Source organism: Heliangelus exortis, chromosome 25, assembly GCF_036169615.1.
Source record: "Heliangelus exortis chromosome 25, bHelExo1.hap1, whole genome shotgun sequence".
In the NCBI taxonomy this organism is placed as follows: domain Eukaryota; kingdom Metazoa; phylum Chordata; class Aves; order Apodiformes; family Trochilidae; genus Heliangelus; species Heliangelus exortis.
The window spans coordinates 836,877-848,194 of NC_092446.1; the positions used below are offsets into that span (position 1 = coordinate 836,877).

The 11,318-nt window shown below is 56.6% G+C and overlaps 1 long non-coding RNA gene across 1 annotated transcript; it reads right to left on the reverse strand.

Moving 5' to 3' along the window:
- Positions 1 to 1,357: 1,357 nt before the first annotated feature.
- LOC139807468 (uncharacterized) lies at positions 1,358 to 11,000 on the reverse strand. The gene is made up of 4 exons (XR_011730558.1): positions 10,970 to 11,000; positions 10,165 to 10,305; positions 6,518 to 6,681; positions 1,358 to 2,545 (listed from the first exon to the last, which is right to left on the reverse strand). It is a non-coding gene; the product is annotated as an uncharacterized lncRNA (long non-coding RNA).
- Positions 11,001 to 11,318: the final 318 nt, after the last annotated feature.

An 11,318-nucleotide genomic window follows, 5' to 3' on the forward strand; every position in this document is an offset into this window, starting at 1 on the left:
CTCAGGGATGAGAAGACAAATGTCAGACACATGATTCCTGTGCTGCACTTCATACTTTAGAGATTTGTTAATTAGTTGTTCCTAGATTTGAGCAGTTTGACTGTGCATCAGTCATGGGTGGGCTTTCTCTTACACATGGTTGGTGGTCCCGGGGCTGTTGGGGGGGGGGAGAACAGGCTGCCCATGGCTGCAGGTTGCTCTGTGTCAGAACAGAGGGTGGGTTTCACCCCAGGTGAGGTGTGGGGGGCCATGTCCAGGTTCTGGCCATGCTGCTGCCATGCATGGGTGCCCTGCGTGCATTTCTGTAGCTGCCTGGGCTGCAGGGATCCCCAAAACACAGGACACAGAGCCCATGGAGGGGTGCTGGTGGGGTACCCCAGCCATGGGGAGCACCAGCACATCAGGGTGATTCCCTCCCCCTCGGGAGGTGTTTCCCACAGCACGGAGATCAAGACTGCACAGCCCTGGGCACATGTGCTGAAGAGAACCCTGCAATGTCCCTGTCACCCTGTCCCCTCCTGCTGTCCCCTTCCCTCTAGTTCTCCAGCTCATTTTCTGATTCATCATCAAAATCATACAGTGACCCAGCAGTGCAATCAGGACACTTTATAAAACATTTCATAACCCCTTTCCATAAACCATCCCCAGCATGTTTACAAACTTCCCATCTCTTGTTTCCTGCCTCTCACAGCAGATGCTGGCGGAGCTGTGGCACCCGGGGCAGCACCCATGGGAGAGCCTGAGGAGCTGACTGAGCCTGCAGTGAGCTGGGATTCCCTGGGGACAGGAGGAGTAACAATGGGTGTCACCACTGTGGGACACTGCAAAGCCTGGCCCTGTGGCTCTGTGGGCTCGTGGCAGCCGTGCCATGTCCCATACTGAGACCCTGATAAATCCCTGCTCCTGTTTTAGCTCCACGGCCTCTCAGGGCTTCTTTGTCTGGTTTCAGTGGAATGGAAGGAAAGTGAAGGTTGCAGCATCCTCAGCACAGCTCCTACTCCTACTGCCTTTAACAAAAAGTAAAGACAAAGCAGTGGTTCCATCCCCACGGGGTGTGAAATGTGCACAGATAAGTTTTATCCCAGGAGGTCAAACAACTTCTAACTTCCAGCCCTTCAAACCCAGGCTGCTTTCCCAGGAGCTGCAGCCAAGGAGCTGCCTGGGAGGGCAGCACCCTGGGTGCCAGGGTTTGGGTGCTGGGTGCTGGCAGGGCAGGGCTCACCCTCTGCAGCCTGAGCAGAGCCCGGGGCTGCTGGCACGGAGTAACCCTGTAACATTATCAGCAGCAAATGGCCCTCAGTGTGTCACTTATAGGAAGCAGAAAAACAAACAAACCCTGAATAATAGCCAAAACATCTTTTGTGGGACTTGCAGCTTTCTGACTTTATTTAAAAAAGAAGGAAAAAAGTAAATTTTCCCTGTCAGAGAATTGCTATCATCACGCAATGGCACTTAGGAATATTATAAACACGGGTGTCAGTTTATGGGGCTGCAGAGGTTTTCCTGCAGCCTTTCCTCCCCAGGCTGGGCTGTGAGCCTGGCAGGGCAGCCAGGGCCTGGGGAACCAGGGGTCACTGGGGGGTTCTGCAGACAGCAGGGCTTCCCAGCAGGCCCCCATTCCCCAAAACCTCCTCCTGCCCCTCACTGCCCCCTCCTTGGCCATGGGCTCTGCTCTCGCCGTGCTGGGCTGGCTCCTTGCTGGGGCTGCCACCCCCTGCACAGCTCTGACACCTCCCCAGCAAACCCCCCTCCTCACCCCACTCTGCTCCTCATTTTCTCCCTGCTCAGCCCTGTCCTTGCTTGCTGCTCAGTGGGATATGAGCTGTAAACCAGCTCCCAGCAGCTCTGGAAGAACCATCCCAGCAGGCAGGACCCCCCTCTGCTCCTCACTGCACTCTCAGTCAGTTTCCTACCCTGCTCAGATGTGCAAGGAGGATTTTTCCCCCCGGGAAAGCATCCCAGCTCCGAGCAGTGTCTGTGGAGGAGGATGGACACAAGGATCCCTCTGGAGCTGCCACATCTGCCCCTCTCTGCTCCAGGTCTGCCACACAAAGCAATATAGCAAAACACCAATAGATCAGTAAATCAATACCCCAATAATACCCCACCTCACCAGTGTGTCAAAATGCAACACACCTGCTTGGTTCTGCAAACCGTGTGCTGGGGCTGCCTGCTGTCACCCCTTACCTGGCAGGTGGAGCCTGTAAGAGCCCTGCTCAGGCTCCCACACGGAGCTGCTGAGGATTTATAAGCTCAGGACGTGACTGATGGGCAGGGGACTCCCACAGAGCAGAGGAGAGCAGGGGAACCAGAGAGCTGCACGCTTGGACTGCATTCAAGGAATTTGCAGCCCCTCTTGTTCAGGCAGGTTCTAATAGAAAATTTGCCAAATCACCCCAACAGCATAAAAACATTTCTTGAGGAAGGGTTGGGGCAGAGATGGGTTTATAAAAAACACCCACCAAACACCCTGTGTCCCACCCTGGTATTTATGAGATGCACACAGAGGGTGTTGATAGCAGAGGCATTCTTGTAAGTCAATAAACTGAAAAAAAGAGATTCCTCTTGGTTAGGAGGGGTGGTGACTTCGAACACATCGAGGGCAGTGAAGGAGATCATTCCATTGTTTTAAGATTTCCATAACTCACTCTGCTTAAGCACATAAAAATGTAGACATTTTGGCAATAAATGGGTAATTTTTGAATATGAATCAAAAATCTCTCCCTCGTGCTCCCTTCCCCCTTCTGCCTTTTGTTGCTGCTGCAGCTGCCCCCCCCCCCCACCCCCCCCCCAGCTCCACCCCATGGCCTCACGAACGGAAAAATGTCTTCAGCAGAAACCTCCCAGCTTTTCAGTCTCTAATCTGCAGCATCTGTGCCCAGCCCAGGCACTCCTGGCCCTTCCCAGCAGCTCACACATGCAGGTTGAGCCCCCCTTGCCAGGCAGTGACCAGCGGAGGTGGCACTGTCACCAGCAGCCTCTGGGGGTGCCACTGCCACCACCATGTGCTGGGGCAAGGGCTGACAGTGGTGCAGATGGAAAGGTAGATGTAGATGTAGATGTATTCCTGCTCGGGCTCAGGTGATGGGATGGCTTTCCCCACGGATGGGGAGCTGGGATGATGCTGCCCCGGGGATCAGCAGCAGCCCTGTCCCCAGTGGCCAGGTGGGAGGTGGTGGCCCCGTTGTGGTGACATCCCCAGGAACCCCTGGGCCCTGGCAGTGCCAACACCTCAGGTGTGGGGCTGCTCCTGCACTGGCTGTTCCCTTACAGCTTCTTAGCCCTGAAGATTGAGTCTGACTGTTGTCCCAGCAGAGCAAACTTATTTGGGTGAAAAAAAGCCAAAACCAAGGTTATTTTGTCAACGTGTAATTTTCTCTGGCAAACCAGAACCAGTTCCCTGGGTGGTGTTCCTGGTCCCTCCTGTGGCAGAGGGGCTGTGTGGGACAGGGGCTGCTGGGTGTCCCTGATGCCAGTACAGCCCCTCAGCTGCTCCCCCTGCCCACCAGCAGCTCTGCTGGGCTCCTGTTCTGCAGACCAGACAGGTCCTAAACTTCTGTGGGACTGGGAATGTGGTGGGATGGGATGGGATGGGATGGGATCCAGGGGTGTTGTGCAGTGGTCACTGCAGACAGACTGAGCCCTGGCTGGATACAGGGCAGGAAATCAAGGGCCAGGGGTGACACCACCTTGTGCTGCTGTGACCTCAGCTGGCTCTGGGCTCAGCCTGCTCCAAAGGCAATAAAACCACGGAGGCTTCAGGCAGAGTGTGGGGAAGGTGTCAGAGCCCTTGTGCCCAGCAGTGACAATGACAGAGTGGGGCTCTGGGACCCCCCGTGTCTGAAGCACCCCACTCCTGACCACGTGCCACACTCCCCAGCAGGCCCTGGCACAGTGCTGCTTCTGAGCTCCTTCTCCTCCTTTTTTTTTTTTTAAGTGAACAACTTTATTTCCCACTTTGACATTTTCCAGACCCACCTGGGAGCCTGCCTGCCAGAGGGAGAAATGGCACAAGAGGAAATACATCTTCACAGCCCCAAGAGAGGAGAGGGATGGAATCTGAGCCCATAAACAGCGTTGCTGCACGGTGAGTGAAGGCAGAGCAGGTTGTGCTCTGGAGAGTGTAACCCCACCTCTGCTGCTCCTCTTCCCCAGAAATAAATAAGGAGTGGAGCCTGTTTGTTTGTCTCTCTTGGGATGGATGCTGAAGGCTCAGGGATGCTTGGGGAGCAAGCACACAACCCCAAAAGCCAGGGAGCAACTGCTGGCCTGCAAAAAACCTTTTCACGGAGTGTTTGCCACCCTGCCCACATCAGCCTGTGGTTTAAAAAGGTTTTCTCTGGCTTTGAGAAGGTTGGTTTGAGGAGGTTGGTTGGAGAGGTGGCTGCCAGCGGGTGGCAGGAGGCTGCTCCCTTTGGTCCTTCCCTCCTTCCCCAGCTCCTCTCCCCTGATCTCTCTCATCACCTTCCCAAGGACCCACTCTCATCAGAGGTGAGCATTCACTGCTGGAGACAATGCCAGGACCAGCCTGGGGACACCGTGTGCCCCCCACTGCCACCACATCAGGGCCAGGGGATGTGGCTCTATCCCAGGGCAGCACCACTGACAGCCTGGCACTCTCCTCCAGCACTTAATTAACTTTCCTTAATTGGGGGACCTCCCGCCACATTTGTCACATCACCTGCCACATCTGTGCTGGTGACAGAAAATGTGACAGATCACTCTACAGACACACTGGGGTTTGGTTTATTCTGGGCTAAGTCGAGTGGAGCTCCTTCCCAGCACTGGGGTACCCGGGGCTGTCCCCACTCACGAGTGACACCGTGGGGAGCACAATTCACTCTCTCCACATCCTCACCTACCAGGGGGCAGCAGCCTGGGTCTGTGTCTGGACCTGGCCTGCTCACTGGTGCCTTTGTCACCACCAGTGGTGGCCCAGCCAGGCTCCTGGTAGCCAGACCCTCAGCCTGCACCCTCCTCCTGCTCTGACACAACTTTTATCCCCTTACCTTTTCTTTTTCCCAACTTACTGAGCAACAACTGTCATGTTTATACTCCATTCTCCCCCCCCCCAAGTCCTGCTCTACCTCAAGGATTAAGCTTTCATCCTTCATCATGAGCTTCTCCCCCAGGCAACTTTTTCCATGAAGAAAAAGGAATTTCTGGGATTTCGCTTTTAAGAGATTATGTTACACAAGTGTGTGTGTGTGTGTGTGTGTGTGTGTGTGTGTGTGTGTGTGTGTGTGTGAGGCTTCCTGCACACACACAGGTGATTTGTCACAACCTGGGGCCATGCAGTGGGTAAGGAAACTCTGGCAGGGGGGGACAGGCCCCATCTTGGTGGCTCATGGACCTTCCTCCCCTTGCATTCCCCCAGCCTCCACCCCCCAGGGCAGTGCTGGTGGCAGGACATCCATAAGGATATCCATAAGGACATCCATAAGGACATCCATGAGGACATCCATGAGGACATCCATGAGGTTCTCTATGGCCCCACAGCTCTGGGGTTGTTGTGGGGTCATCCCCCTGGCACAGGGGAGGCAGAGTGGCCATTGCTGGGGATAAGGGAGTGGGGGCTCAGCTTGCTCACTGCTTTGGGGGTCTCTGTCGTGGCCCCACTCTTTGATCCAGAATCACCCAAGCTCAGTGCTCTCTGCCTGAGTCTGAGCTACTCCCGTGGCTTGATGATTTTCCCTGTCCCCACCACAGTGGTCCTGGGGGGCTCGTCCCCAGCACCCACCACCTCCAGCTCCTTCAGGGTGAGCCCTGAACCCACTGTGATCCCGACTGTACTTACATGAAACCTCAGCTACTTACAAGGAACTTCTACCACGCCTGGAGGCTTGGCGTCAAAAATATTTGGCTGCACAGTGACTGCTGAACAAGGTTGTGCTTTCATTGGCAACAGCTTGTGTTATTAAATCCTTTTCGGGAGCTCATCTAAGCCCAACAAATTAACATAAGGGAAACACGATAGCTAATGTCAACCTACCAAAATAATCCAAATCTGCAGTTACAAACAGGGGCTGGGAGGACGCTCAGCTCCAGCACCTGCTGCCACACAGAGCCTGGTGACAGATAACGGGGCAAGGTCAGGTCCAGCCCGTGGAGATGACCCAAACCCTCAGGTACCCTCTGGGGACACCGTGGGACATGGTTCCACCACAGGAACGAGGGGGAGGAGAGGCAGGACCCCCAGAGCTGGGGCCCTCCCAGGACCCCTGTGGGTGCAGCCGTGGGGCTGAGCCCCCGCCCAGCGGCTGCACCCGGTGAGTCACAGCTGAGTCAGACCCTGCTCAGCCTCTGCTCCTCCAACACCACAGATTCAGTGTGTTCTGGGGGACAGCACCGAGATTTGCTCCTAGGGAGATAAGGAGCTGCTCTGTTGCTTTGGCTGCAGCCGTTAGGTGCAATAATTAAGCTGCGGTAATTGGCGATAGCTTTCCCTGGATGCTCCAGCTTGGCCACCAGGCTGTCCTCCTGCCACGACCCTGTTGTTGGGAAATTAAACAATCACCAGCTCTCCACTGCTTTTTAATAACTTGTTTTCGAATTTCCTTTAGAAGTCGAAAAATAAAAATAGCAGACTCCACTCCTCCTCCAAAGATGCTGAGCTTCAAGGCGTAAAATTCCTATTTTCTTCTCCACAGCCCTCCCTGGTCTTCCTGGTGGCACAGTGCCCTGGTGAGGTCAAACAGGAATGGGAGACATTGGAAAAAGGCTCCTGAATGCAGAGATAGCTCAAGCACATGAGGCCTGTAGGACCCCTCTCTCCTCTACCCCACCTCCCCCCCCAAAAGAATCAATCCAGGCATCAGAGGAGTTCTGTATCACGCATGCAGACACCATTTCAGGTATTAAAGAACCTAAATCTGATTAAAACCCTTCTATCCCCACCAGTGGTCAATTCCAGAAACCAGCTCACCCAGGAGGCCGCAGTCATTTCATCCCCGAAGTCTAATTAAAGCCATTAGTGTATTCCTTGTCTTTCTGATAAGATCAAAGCATTCCAAGAGCCAGTCATTACCTTATTTTCAAGACAATTATACAACGTAGAGCATCGATTTATTCTGCCTCCAGCTGTATGCATTTATCTCTGTCTATCACGGGGTAATCTGTCCCATCAGACACAGCCCAGTCTGGCTCTCAGCTCACCAGGGCTGTGCTCACCTGCCTGGGGTCCTTTTCCACCCTTGGCTGCAAATTAACACCCCCAGCATCACCAGGTGTCCAGACCCCAGCACCCGTGGTGCCACATCCAGGCTACTGTAGTGGTGCTGGGGCTGCAGCATTCACCCCCTCCCACACGCTGGGGCCAGAGATGGGATGGGATGCCCACCCCCCAGAATGCTGCCCTGGGTCCCCTTGTGCCCACCTGGCCCGTCCCAGCCAGGGCTGTGGGCAGGGGGATGGGATGCCTGTTGTGAGAAGGGGGACCCCACCACCCACCCAGCCAAGGGTGGGGGGCTCAGCACCGGCGGGCAGCGTGCACGGGGGTGCCCTCCCCTCACATAAACACATCCCCAGCAGCTCACAACCCCTGCGAGAGCAGAGCTGTGAATTTTCATCTCTCAGCTAATCAACTCGCCTGCTAGTCCAAACTTGTCAGGAGCTTTATCCCTGCCCTGCCAGCCTCCTCCCGGCCCACGAGTGACAGAAGACGTTCCCATCCCTCCCCGAGACACATCCAGCTGCTACAAAAACAAACATCCTCCCGATGGCGATTCCTCCTCGTCAAACATCCCTGACCCCGCTCCCCGGGGGCTGCCCCTACAATAACATCTGCGCTGTGCCCGTGCCCGGCGTCGGCTCCTCCCGAGCCCCGGGCAGGGACGGGGAGGTGTTCACGGGGGGGACGGCAGAGCCCTGTGCAGGCCTAAGCTGGGGCTTTACTAATTGCTGGTTCTCCCTATTTCTCCATCACCAAACATTAATCACTGGCCGAGGATCTGCTGCCTGTGAGGCTCCTGTAGACGAGAGGCAGCTGTGACAGAGCTGGGGGGCTCCTGATCTGCAGCCCCCTCCTGGGGGGACAGGGGTGGCCTGAGGGCTGTGCTGAGGCTCAGCAGGGTCTGAGGACACTGAGGAGCTCCCAGTGGCCTGGCACTCTGTCTTGGTCCATTTTGTCACCATGCCACCTTGCATTAAATGCCCCAAGCTCCTGCCAGCCCAAAACGCGGCTGCAGGCAGCTGCAGCTCCAGGACACTCCCTGTGCTCCAGGACACTCCCTGTGCTCCAGGTCACCAGGATGTGTTTGGAGTTCGCAGCTTTGGCTTCCAAAGCATCACCCGGGCACACCAAGCATGGCTCGATGGCTGGGGGCAGAGCTGGCTCCTTGCCACCCCTGGCAGTCCCAGGGGCTCCTTCATCCAGAGCAGGCACATGGGAGCAGTGGGCAGGATGCACAACCTGGGAGCAGAGGACTGAAAGCCAGACACTCGAATCCAGCCCCATGTTGGCTATTTGGCCTGTCCTCGTCATCCCAGGAGGTGATTACCCCCGTATGCTCCTCCCAGCCCCTTTATCCCCTTACCCTTTCGGGGTGGGTTCTGCCCCTTGGTGGCCGATGTCGGGGGGCGAGGCCGTGGCGGTGCCTGCGGCGCCTGGAGGGAGCTCCGGGGTTATCAGGAGCAGTGGCCGAGGCTGAAATAGCAGGGCAGGGAAATGGGGTAAGCAGACCTCAACTTCTTGGCATGTTTGCTTGTGCTTAACCTGTAGCATGAAAACTTTTCACAACAACACTCAGCGCCTGGAGCCTTCCTTGGCTGCGTGTGCCCCGGAGGAGGGTGAGCGCCAGGTCTGGCTGGAAGCAGGGATTGTGCAAACAAACAGCATCCGCAGGGCTGGGGCAGGGTGAATGCACACCAAAGCAGAAACTTTCTCCCAGCAGAACTGCAGGTTACAGCCACACTGCCCAAGGGATGCTCCAGGAGCTGCAGTTACAGGATCTGCTCACCACCACCCCGCAGAGCCTCACCAGCACCCCAGCAGTGTGGTTCCTTGCCCTGTTCTTGTGTTTCTCACAGGTAAGATGCTCCAGAGCTGTGCTGCTGGGCACTGTGTGGCCCCTGCACTGAGGCTGCTGCCTGACCTCAGCTCAGCTCCCAGCTGCCCCGAGCATGTGTGAGCTGAGCCCAAACAAATCCATCCCTGCTTCACCAATTTATTCAGCAAGCCAAAGCTTCTGGCACATGATGGGAGGACTGGGTTGGTTTTGCTGAGTCAATTCGGCTACAGTTTCTTTTGGCATCTCTGTGATAATGCTGATAACAGCAGTGCTGATGGGATCAGCTATCACCCATTTTCCACAGAGGAAAACAGCCAAGCACTAGGCCAGCAGCAACACACGGCAGCTCCTGCAGCCTAGCTGGTGGCACTGCTCCTGGCAGAGCAGCCCAGAGCCATCCTGCCCTCCCTGCCAGGCAGATACAGCCCTGCCAGCACCTGGGGGAAGGATGATCCTGCAAACCCTGTTCCCATGCTCCATCCCACGCCATGTCATCTGCACTTGCAGGAGTGGCAGGTGGGGACAGGAGGGTGGGAGCTGGGTACACAAAGCCAGCACCTTGGCAGGACTCCCAGTGTGCAGCTCGAGCAGCCCTGGACAGCCAGCGTGGTTCCCTGGGATTGCAGAAGGGTGCCAGGGTCATAGAACTATGGAATGGTTTGGGTTGGAGGGGACCTTAAGGCTCACCCAGTCCCACTCCTTCCACCAGCTTCCCACCAGCCCAGGTAGCTCCAAGCCCCATCCAACCTGGCCTTCAACACTGCCAGGGATTCTGACACTGGTTCTGACACTGACACCTTCTCTGGGTAACCTGGGCCAGGGGCTCACCAGCCTCACACCAAAGAATTTCTCCCTAAGATCTCAACTGAGGCCCCCAGGACTGAGCAGGGAGCCAGATCTTGCGAAGAGAACTGGGAATAGCTGCAGTGAATCCATGGCTGCCCTGGGGAGGTGCCTAGTGATGGGGGGCGATTCCCTGACATAGGCAGAGGGAGCAGGAGGGAGCAGAACCGGCTCCTCTCCTCCCGTTCTCAGGCGCAGGTTTCCCTCTAGCGGTGCCTTGCCTTCCCTTCCCTTCCCTGCCCTGCCTTGCTCTTCCTGATCTTTCCCTTCCCTTCCCTTCCCATCCCTTCCCATCCCATCCCTCTTCACCCACCGGGGCCCAGAATGGAGTCTCCGGGGCTGCTGTCCCTCATCACCTCTCCGTTGTCACCAGGGTGGGTGTTGATGGGCTGGGATCAGGGGGTGCAGTTCCCCCCGGGTGCAGGGATCACGGTGCACGGGTCCCCCAGATGAGCTGGATGAAGGGAATCACAGAATAGAACCACGGGATCACCATCAAGGTTGGAAAGGACCTTCGAGATCATGAAGTCCAACTGTCAGTCCTACACCCCCATAACCATTAAATCCCCCCAAAAAGCACCAAATCTACCCTGGTTTTGAATACTCCCATGGTCAGTGACTCCACCACCTCCCTGGGGACCCATTCCCAAACTTCACCACTCTTTCAGTACAGAAGATTTTCTTAATATCTAATCTGAACCTCCCCTGGTGCACCCTGGGCCCATTTCATTGGGATGGGTTGGTTTGATACTGAGGTGTCAACAACCCCCCCAGCACCTCTGCTCCCCCCAGCCAGGGCACCCACCCATCCACACATCCCCATGGGCCAGGAGGAGCTCCTGGGAGTGGGTTAGGGGGATGGGATGGAAGGAGGGTCCAGAGGATCCACCCTGCTGCCCAGAGAGTGGAGAAGGATGGAGGGACTGATCCTCCCGCCCAGCTGGGATCAGCACCCACGTCTCTGTGTGCAGCACCGTGTCCTACCCAGCTCTGGGGAAGGGTTTGCAGGCATTCCAGCCTTGGGCAAGGCCCTTCCGCCTCTGCTGCTATAAAAAGCCACCAGGGCTGTGGCCCAGACACCCACCAGGTCCCCTCCCTGCCCGGGCAGGGCTCCTCACCTCGGCGCCAGCGATGGTCCCGGGCAGGAGGTGTCCCGGGCTGGGGGAGGTACCGCTGCTTCCCAGGCTGCTGCTGCAAAACCGGTTCGACTGGGCCGATGTGCAGATAAGGAAATCAGGTCAGCACTGCGGGATGGAGCAGGGAGACAAACAGCTGAGGTGTCCTGTCCTGCAGCAGCCCCCAGCCCTCCCGGGAGGAGAGGTGGTTGCAGGGATGTGCTGCATCCCAAAGGGGACTTGGTGCCTTTGCTGGGCCAGGACATCCTCAGAGGGTCCTGAGCTGGAACCGAGCTGTGCTCCTCCGAGGCAGAGGAGTGCTGACCCTGCTGAGGAAATTCCCATGCCAGAG